The following is a 10,142-nucleotide window of genomic DNA, read 5'->3' as shown; positions in this document are numbered from 1 at the left end:
GGAGACCCTTGTTCAATAGAGTGCCCCTTGGTAACGTGTGGTAGCAGAGGACATTTTCCATGAAGAACCAAGCCATCTCCTCTCCAGTAGGAACAGTATTGCATGGGATGAAGTATGCCATATTTGTTAGGAGGTTGACGATAACCAGAATTACCAAGTGTCCCTGGGTGCATGGCAATTCTACAATAAAGTCCATTAATATAGTAGAACAAGGCTTCAGAGGCATGGGCAGAGGATAGAGGAGACCTGGGGTCTTGATTATGGGTTCTTAGTATGGGTTCAGAGGTCACAGGACTTTATATTTTACACAATTTGACACTAAACTGGGAGGAGTGGTAGATACGCTGGAGGGTAGGGATAGGATACAGAAGGACCTAGACAAATTAGAGGATTGGGCCAAAAGAAATCTGATGAGATTCAACAAGGACAAATGCGGAGTCCTGCACTTAGGATGGAAGAATCCCATGCACCGCTACAGACTAGGGACCGAATGGCTAGGCAGCAGTTCTGCAGTAAAGGACCTAGGGGTTACAGTGGACAAGAAGCTGGATATGAGTCAACAGTGTGCCCTTGTTGCCAAGAAGGCTAACGGCATTTTGGGATGTATAAGTAGGGGCATTGCCAGCAGATTGAGGGACGTGATCGTTCCCCTCTATTCGACATTGGTGAGGTCTCATCTGGGGTAGTGTGTCCAGTTTTGGGCCCCACACTACAAGAAGGATGTGGAAAAATTGGAAAACGTCCAGCGGAGGGCAACAAAAATGATTAGGGGACTGGAACACATGAGTTATGAGGAGAGGCTGAGAGAACTGGGATTGTTTAGTCTGCAGAAGAGAAGAATGAGGGGGGATTTGATAGCTGCTTTCAACTACCTAAAAGGGGGTTCCAAAGATCTAGACTATTCTCAGTGATAGCAGATGACAGAACAAGAGTATTGGTCTCAGGTTGCAGTGGGGGAGGTTTAGGTTGGATATTAGGAAAAACTTTTTCACTAGGAGGGTGGTGAAGCACCGGAATGTGTTACCTAGGTAGGTGGTGGAATCTCCTTCCTTAGAAGTTTTTAAGGTCCGGCTTGACAAAGCCCTGGCTGGGATGATTTAGTTGGGGATTGGTCCTGCTTTGAGCAGGAGGTTGGACCAGATGACCTCCTGAGGTCCCTTCCAACCCTGATATTCTATTATTCTATGATGATATAATTCTTGATGTAAACTCACAGGCCTGGCCACCAGAAGCTCCCAGAGACCAGCCAAAATTGGCCAAAATGGTCCACAAGCAGCAAATCATGGCATAGTTTCAATATCTGAAGCCTGGTTTGTCTTTCCAGGATATAAATACAATCCTTGTGATGGAGGAGGTCATATTGTACTTGGAGCTTGGAGGTCAGGTACCTGCACTGTTCAGAGTCTGGTGCATCTGGGTTATGAACAGATCATCAGGGAGCATGAAGCAGATGGAGGACATCAGCCTTCTGTCAATCATCCTGTTGACAAAGCTGAACATGTTGAGCATGATGGCAGAGGACTCTTCTCCAGCTTTGAGATATTCATCTTTGTGGGATAGGACATCTGCCTTCCCATTTCTTGACCCAGGTGAGAAGTTACAAGAAAGTCAAAGTAAGCAAAGAAGAGAGATGAATGGCTCTGGCATTGGTTAAGGTGTCTAGCAGTCCATACATACTCCAGGTTCTTGTGGTCCATCAGGACTTGGATAGGAACCAGGATCCTTCTAGCAAGTGGTGACCCTCCTAAAAAGCCACCTAAGTACCCATTACCCATTTTTCCTGCTGGTTAGCTTCCAAGAATAAAAGACACAGGGCAGAATTGGCTGTAGGGGCCTGCATATTGAAATAATACTGCACCTATGGCAAAGTTCGAGGTGGCCTCAACTGAAAATAGTTTAGTAAGATCTAGATGCATCAGGACAGGTCCTGAAGTGAATGTCCTCTTCAGTCAGTCAAAAGCTGACTAAGCTTCCATGGACCAGGTAAACTAGGTTCCATTTTGCAGGAGTGCCATTATGGGTGCAACCACGCTAAAGAATCCTTTAATAAATTGCCTGTAGAAATTGGCAGAGCCCAGAGATGCTTCAGCCCAAATACATCCTTGAGTGTGACCCAATTGGATTGCCATCACCTTTAGGGCAAGATGATATGTCCCGAGAATTCCACTGTGTCCTTATCAAACTTGCATTTCTCCAGCTTTGCGTAAAGATGGTTCTGGCAGAAGTGTCTCCACAACAAGGTGTATGTGATGACATGGTTGCTGACAGCCTCAAAGAACTCTAAGAGATTGGTGAGGCATAACTTCCCCTTACAAAAGCTGTGTTGACTCTTCCCCAACATAGCGAGTTCACCTATGTGTCTGATTATTCTGTGCTCTACTATAGTTTCTACCAATTTGCTTGGTACTGAAGTTAGACTCACCAACCTGTAATTGCAAGGATCGCCTCTGGAGCCTTTTTAAAAAATCATCATTGCATTAGGTACCTTCCAGTCATCTGGTACAGAGGCATGTTTCAGAGCTAGATTACATACTACAGTTAGTAGTTCTGCAATTTCATATTTAAGTTCCTTCAGGACTCTAGTGTGAATGCCATCTGATTCTGGTCACTTATTACTATTTAATTTATCAATTTGTTCTAAAACCTCTTATAATGACACATAAATGTGGGACACCCAAAAAGGATAAGTCTGATGTGAGTATCTGTCCCACATCCTCTGCAATGAAGACTAATACAAATAATTCATTCAGTTTCTGTGCAATGGCCTTGTCTTCCTTGAGTGCTCCTTTAACACCGTGGGCGCCTAGTGACCCAACTGCCACTTTGGCAGTCTTCCCGCTTCTTATGTACTACTTTTAAAATTCTCACTGTTAGTTTTTGTGTCTTCAGCAAGTTGCTTCTCATATTCTTTCTTGGCATGCCTTGTTATGCTTTTTATAGTTAACCTGCCAGAATTTGTGCACCTTCCTATTATCCTCACTAGAATATGACGTCCAAATTTTAAAGGATGGCTTTTTGCCTCCATTATTCTGCTATTTAGCCATGGTGGTATTCTTTGGGTCCCGTTATTGTCTGTTCTGATTTGGAGTTCACATTTAGTCTGAGCCTCTTTTATGGTGTTTTTAAGTAGTCCCCGTGCTACTTACAGGCATTTAACCCTTGTGACAGCTCCTTTTAATTTTCCTCTAACAAGCATGCTCATTCTTGTATAGTTCCCCTTTTTAAAATTAAATGTTACTGTGGTGGGGTTTTTTTGTTGGTTTTTTTTTTTTTGCAGTTTTTTTGTTTTTGTTTAATCCTCCCTACAAAGAGTTAAATGTAATTACATGATGGTCACTATTACCAAGTGGTGCACCTATATTCACCTCTTGGACCAAATCCTATGCTCCATTTAGAACTAAATCCCCTTGTGGGTTCCAGGACTAGCTGCTCCGAAAAGCAGTCATTTATGGTGTCTAGAATTGTATCTCTGCATCCCATCCTGAGGTGACAGGTACCCAGTCAATACAAGGAAGTTGAAATAATCCATTATTATTGCACTTTCTGCTTTTGTAGCCTCTGTAATCCCCCTTAGCATTTCACAATCACGGTCACCATCCTGGTCAGGTGGTCAGTAGTATAATTCCTTGTGCTATATTATTTTTATTCAAGCATGGAATATCTATCCATAGAGATGCTATGGTATGGTTGGTTTCATATAATATTTTTACTTTATTTGACTCAATGCTTTCTTTATCATATAACATATCTCCACAGGTGTGATAAACTCGGTCATTCCTATACATTTTATACCCTAGTATTACAGTGTCCTATTGATTATCTTTATTCCACCAAGTTTCCATGATGCCCATTTTATCAATATCCTCATTTAATGCCATGTTTACCCATCTTAGTATTTAGACTTCTAACATTTGTATATAAGGACTTGTTCACTTTGTCAGTATTCAGTTGCTTGCCTTCATGTGTTATATCTAAATGGAACTCTGTTTCATTTGATTACTCCTCATTCGCTCCCACCTGTACTTTACCAACTTCTTTCCTATCCTCCTTAGTAGGGTATAAAGTTCCCCCTTTAATAAATTCATCCCTAAGGGATATCTCCCCATATACTGTGTGCTCTTCTGCACCTGTTGGCTTTACCCCAGCCCTTAGTTTAAAACATCCTCTCTACAGCCTTTTCAAATTCATGTGCTGGCTGTCTGGTTCCATTTTCGTTTAGGTGGAGTTCATCACCCCTGTAAAGGCCACTCCTCCACCAAAAGTTTCCCCAGTTCCTAATCAGTTTAAATCCCCCCTCCTTATACTACCATCTCATCCACACATTGAGACCGTGCAGTTCTGCCTGCCACTAGTATGGGTGTAGCAGACATAGGAGCCAACACTGATTTAGGAACCCACAAAATTTGTCATCATTGTCATTTAACTTGTCAGGCAGGAGGAGCGTTTTCTGCCAGGGAGTGGGGCTCAGAGCTGAAAGTGTGCAACTTGCAGCTGCTCGAGCTGTAGGGCTCCTATTATCTCTATCAGAGAGATATTGGCCTTTGTAGAATCCATGTTCATCCTATCAGCTCTAGTTCCCTTCTTGTTTGTGTTGGGACTGCTGAAGGTGTCACATGACTAGGACATGGGCAGTTGTTCCTAGGTTGGAGCAAAATCATGCCCAATGGTCAGAGCAGGAGGTGGTAGCCAGGAATTGGATCCCAGGATCAGAGCGGAAGTCAGATGCCAGGTGCCAGTGCCAAGGGTTACAGCCAGAATCAGAAGCCAGAGCCTAGGATGAGAACCAGAGGCCAGATGCCAGAGTCAAGGGTCAGAAGAGGAGTCAGGAGCTGGAATCCAGGGTCAGAACTGGAATCAGATGGCAGATGCCAGAACCACAGGTCAGATCCGAAGTCAGATGTCATGAATTGGAGCCAAGGGTCAGCACCAGATTACCTGGAGTGAGACAAGACAGAGTCGAGGCTGGTCCAAGGTAGGAACAGGGCTGGGTCCAAGGCAGGAGGAAGACTGGGAAAAAGGCAGGAGTAGAAGTGATCACAACTGTGGTGAAACCTTCGAGCAGTGAATGAACTGCTGCTGCTGCTGCTGAGAGCCAGTCCGCTGTTTCTTCCAACCAATCAGGCGCATAGCCAATCAGGCAGCCTACTACTGGCCAGATGTACTCATGAGGTTATCTGAAGACTGGTTCTGCTGCAGGCCCTGATTCCTGACACTCAGGAAGTTCTGGCTTTCAGAGCTAGGCTCAGACATCTGAGCTCCATGGGGGGTCCTTATGTGTATGAAATTACTTATATGTGTAAGGGCTTAGAGGACTGGGACCTAAGAACACAAGTGATGTACAAAGTGCTGGAGAAGAGAGATAATCAGATATATACTACTTGTATTACCATACTTTTTTATAAATAAAGTAATTGCTGACCTAAAAGGCACCAACCACCAATGCAACTACTGAATCCTTGTGACTCAGTGAGCGCCCCCTCCTGGCTACTAGGACTGCAGTGAGTGGGAATCCAAGCCTCTGCCACTCTGGAACCTAGGTATTTCAAGCCCCTGGAGCCACTGCCCCAAAATAGTTTGAAAGTGAAAGTTTTAAACTGATTGACGTTGGAATGAGACAGTTCAGTTGCCAAAACTCTAAAAATGCTGCAATAAATGTCAACAAATAACAAAAAAAGTATAGAACTCAGACTTTGCTCTCAGTTTCAGTGGGGTAACTCTAGATTTACACCAGTGTGAGTCTGGACTTTGGGGGGGCCGGTTCTTTTTTGAGACACAAAACATAGATAAATTTTACAATAGCTATCAATATTGAGCTTTCTTCAGGAAGCAGGCCTTCCAAAATTAGGGAACCACAAATATATTAAGGTCAAAATACAAGCAAGAATAAATATTACTTTAAAGGTTGTTCAACCAAAGGAAACAACATGGGAAACACTATGAGCTCACCTGTAATTTTTTTTGTTCAAATAATGAGGTCTAGTGATCTGTTACTGGGGCACTACTGCTTGGGAGCAGAACCAGAACTTTTAATCGTTGACAGCCTGGGAATGCCCCACTCCCTGAAGTTCCTGAAAGAGGATACAACTTTCATAGCCAATATAATTCCATCCTACTTTCACAATTTAGAGATTGTATTAACTATATTTTGAAAAACATAAACAGTCTTTCCTCCTGCTGAACATGAAAGTGATTTCCCCTAATGAAATCAACGCAAAGTTTTGGATGTTCAGTTTTCATCTCTTTCTCAATCTTGATGATCCTTTAGTTTCCAGGGTGGGCTGCATCTGTGGCCCTTGTCACTTCAAGAAAGGAAATATTCAGGTAAGTTTAGACAAATATTCTTATCTTCCATTGTGTAAAGGTCCACCGATTCATGACAAGCCATTTCACAGCCGTGAAATTCCCAGGAATGTCTTTTAACTATGAGAAAAGGGGTGCTTGTGGCACCTTAGAGACTAACAAATTTATTTGAGCATAAGCTTTTCGAAGTGAGCTGTAGCTCACGAAAGCTTATGCTCAAATACATTTGTTAGTCTCTAAGGTGCCACAAGTGCTCCAATTCTTTTTGCGAATACAGACTAACACGGCTGCTACTCTGCAACCTTTTAACTATGAGAATCATAGAATATCAGGGTTGGAAGGGACCTCAGGAGGTCATCTAGTCCAACCCCCTGCTCAAAAGCAGGACCCATCCCCAATTAAATCCAAAGATGAGATAAACCATATACACAGCCACTTCATCTTCTCTTTACGGGGGCACTATAATATGGAAAAGACCTCTCCCAAAAATTGTGACTGGATGGCCAATTTGTAGAATTTGGTGAATTTATTTATTAATGGCCATGTGACCTCCTTGTAAATCGCCTACAAAGACATATGACTTCTCTACCCATTAGACTGGAAATATTCTTATGGAATGGGCTCTGACATTTGACAGAGGAGTAAGAAGTTCTCAGAAATTTTCCATTTACATCATATTAAAACAGGTACTGTGGATGCCTTCCTGCCTTTTGAAGGAAAATGATACTTGAGGATCACTGAGATTCCCAGACCTCAAAACACTAGTGAGGATATATGGCCATTATCCCTGAATCAGCAAGAACCCCAGGTTTATAAAATATGGGATCTTGCCTTGTCTTCCCTTTCCTTGTGTGTTCCTTTCCATGCCCTGCTATCTTCCTGCTATCTTTCTCATCTTTTGATCTGATCGGAGAACAACTGCATCACATGGCACCAGCACAATGAAATGAGACCACCCACCCAGCTGAAACAGTAGGGCCTACCAAGATTAGCCAGATGACATTCCAGATGAGTGAAACAGCATCCAGAGCAACAGTTCTTGAGGCCAACCTACCAGCCCAGAGTTTCTGTCTGCAACTGACCAGTAACCTCAAGTCCTGAGAACTTCAACAAAAAGCCACATTTCCTCCACCTTTTACTAGTGCATCTCTCCCCCATCCTTTAGTGTCTGTCGCTTTTGTCAAAAGCAAAAGTAACCACAAAGCTCACAGCTGAATTAAAGATCCAACAAAAGAACTGAGCCTTTCTTCACCCTAAGGACTGTATGATAAAACAAGAGACTCTAACCAATATCCTTCCTCTCAAAAGAGGAACTTTTTTTGTACAACCACTCAGTTTCTATTTCAAAATGTTTTGTTTTGCATTCTTCTTCATCTGTATGGCCTACTCAATGAATGTCCAAATTCTGGCATGAATTTTCTAACATGTTTGCCATGGAACTAAGCAAGCCAAGGTCTCTGTACACAAAACCCTGAACTGTCTTTAGCTGTTTAATGGTGTGCAATAACAGGGTCATGTTAATACCTTTGACTCTCTGGGCCTGCTTATTACATCAACATTAACACAACAAACCCTATTTCAAATTTCTGACTAACGCTTTGACTCAAAAATTTGGCCATCCAAGTATCAGCTGTATCCAAGGGTTACAGTTGCTTCTTTGGGAGTGTTTTTCCCTCAGCTCCACTGCCCTCCCTGGGGTGCTGTGGTGATCAGTGCTACAGGATTGGACAGGCCAGCTTTAAGGGCAAGATACAGGTCACCATCTCAGCAGCCAAGTCTGGGCAGGGGTCCTTGGTCCCTGTACTCTGAGCAGAAGTGGAGGAAGGCAGGATTGGAAAAAACAGTTCCAGTGGTAATTGGCTCCTCACCCTCATTCTCCATGACAGGAGTGATGGCAGAAAGGCAGCAATAATGAAATGCCACACCTAAGTCCTCAGTGCTCACAATAGACTACAGAGCTCAACCAATTCCTCCTCCCTCTATTCCTGCTCGTGGGACACATCTAGGCTTCAGACACAACATAGACTGTGTGGATGCCAAATGCAGTTAGGGGCTCCAGGTACTAGTCCTTCCCTCATTCCCCTCCTCTGGCAGTCTGCTTCAGAGTAGGCCTATCAGGGGTTCCCAGCTGTTTGGCCCATATGAACTGTGTGTGAGAGAAATGGATAGAGCTTTAGCCTCTCCTGTTCTGGGTAAGCCAGTCCAGGACATCTTACTTCTAGAATGTCTATTTTCAAATCCCAGCCCACTCTTTGAGAGACCCCAAAGCCCCCTGAGAGACATCAAGCCCAGCCTTTCTGAGGGCAGGGAGAGCCCTAATCACCTGAAATATCTTCAGAGTGGTCCTGGAGCCCATTATTACTTCTTTCCCTGGAGAAGAAGCTTAGGATCAAATGCCCAAAGAGGAGAGAAATAAGGGAACTCTTCCTCCTTAGGGGAGGAGGGACAACTGTCAATCAGTTAGATGATCAACAATAGTTTTTAAAAGGTATAAATCCTGTCTACACTCAGAGTTAAACTGGCAACTGAAATTCCAGTGTTTACAAGACCCTAGTTTTGAAATACTGTAAAGGACATTTAAAGCAGATGGGAAAATGAAGCAGATCCCAGTGACTGTATATATTGGATCACACTTATCCATCACAGTGACAGAATATTTTCAGACTATTTGTCATCTGGGGGAAGAGTTCAGGAAATATCGTATTGTGCAAATATATATGATCTGGAGGATGGTGTGGATTGCACTCTCAGCAAATTTGCGGATGATACTAAACTGGGAGGAGTGGTAGATACGCTGGAGGGGAGGGATAGGATACAGAAGGACCTAGACAAATTAGAGGATTGGGCCAAAAGAAATCTGATGAGGTTCAATAAGGATAAGTGCAGGGTCCTGCACTTAGGACGGAAGAATCCAATGCACAGCTACAGACTAGGGACCGAATGGCTAGGCAGCAGTTCTGCGGAAAAGGACCTAGGGGTGACAGTGGACGAGAAGCTGGATATGAGTCAGCAGTGTGCCCTTGTTGCCAAGAAGGCCAATGGCATTTTGGGATGTATAAGTAGGGGCATAGCGAGCAGATCGAGGGACGTGATCGTTCCCCTCTATTCGACATTGGTGAGGCCTCATCTGGAGTACTGTGTCCAGTTTTGGGCCCCACACTTCAAGAAGGATGTGGATAAATTGGAGAGAGTCCAGCGAAGGGCAACAAAAATGATTAGGGGACTGGAACACATGAGTTATGAGGAGAGGCTGAGGGAGCCGGGATTGTTTAGCCTGCAGAAGAGAAGAATGAGGGGGGATTTGATAGCTGCTTTCAACTACCTGAAAGGGGGTTCCAAAGAGGATGGCTCTAGACTGTTCACAATGGTAGCAGATGACAGAACGAGGAGTAATGGTCTCAAGTTGCAGTGGGGGAGGTTTAGATTGGATATTAGGAAAAACTTTTTCACTAAGAGGGTGGTGAAACACTGGAATGCGTTACCTAGGGAGGTGGTAGAATCTCCTTCCTTAGAGGTTTTTAAGGTCAGGCTTGACAAAGCCCTGGCTGGGATGATTTAACTGGGAATTGGTCCTGCTTCGAGCAGGGGGTTGGACTAGATGACCTTCTGGGGTCCCTTCCAACCCTGATATTCTATGATTCTATGATTCTATGAATGCACACACATATACACAAACACACACAGTACACCCATATACAATAGCTTTGGAATCAGTGCTGAGAAAGCAGAATAAGATCATTCTTACAGTAAGTAAATATGTGCATTATTCAGGTATAATTTGAAGACTATTCTGTATTGACTATTAAATATAATTGCTTTGCTCTTTCTTATGTAAAGCTATG

Source organism: Lepidochelys olivacea, assembly GCF_965140295.1.
Source record: "Lepidochelys olivacea isolate rLepOli2 genome assembly, chromosome: 3".
Lineage (NCBI taxonomy): Eukaryota > Metazoa > Chordata > Testudines > Cheloniidae > Lepidochelys > Lepidochelys olivacea.
This window is presented reverse-complemented; position numbering follows the sequence as displayed.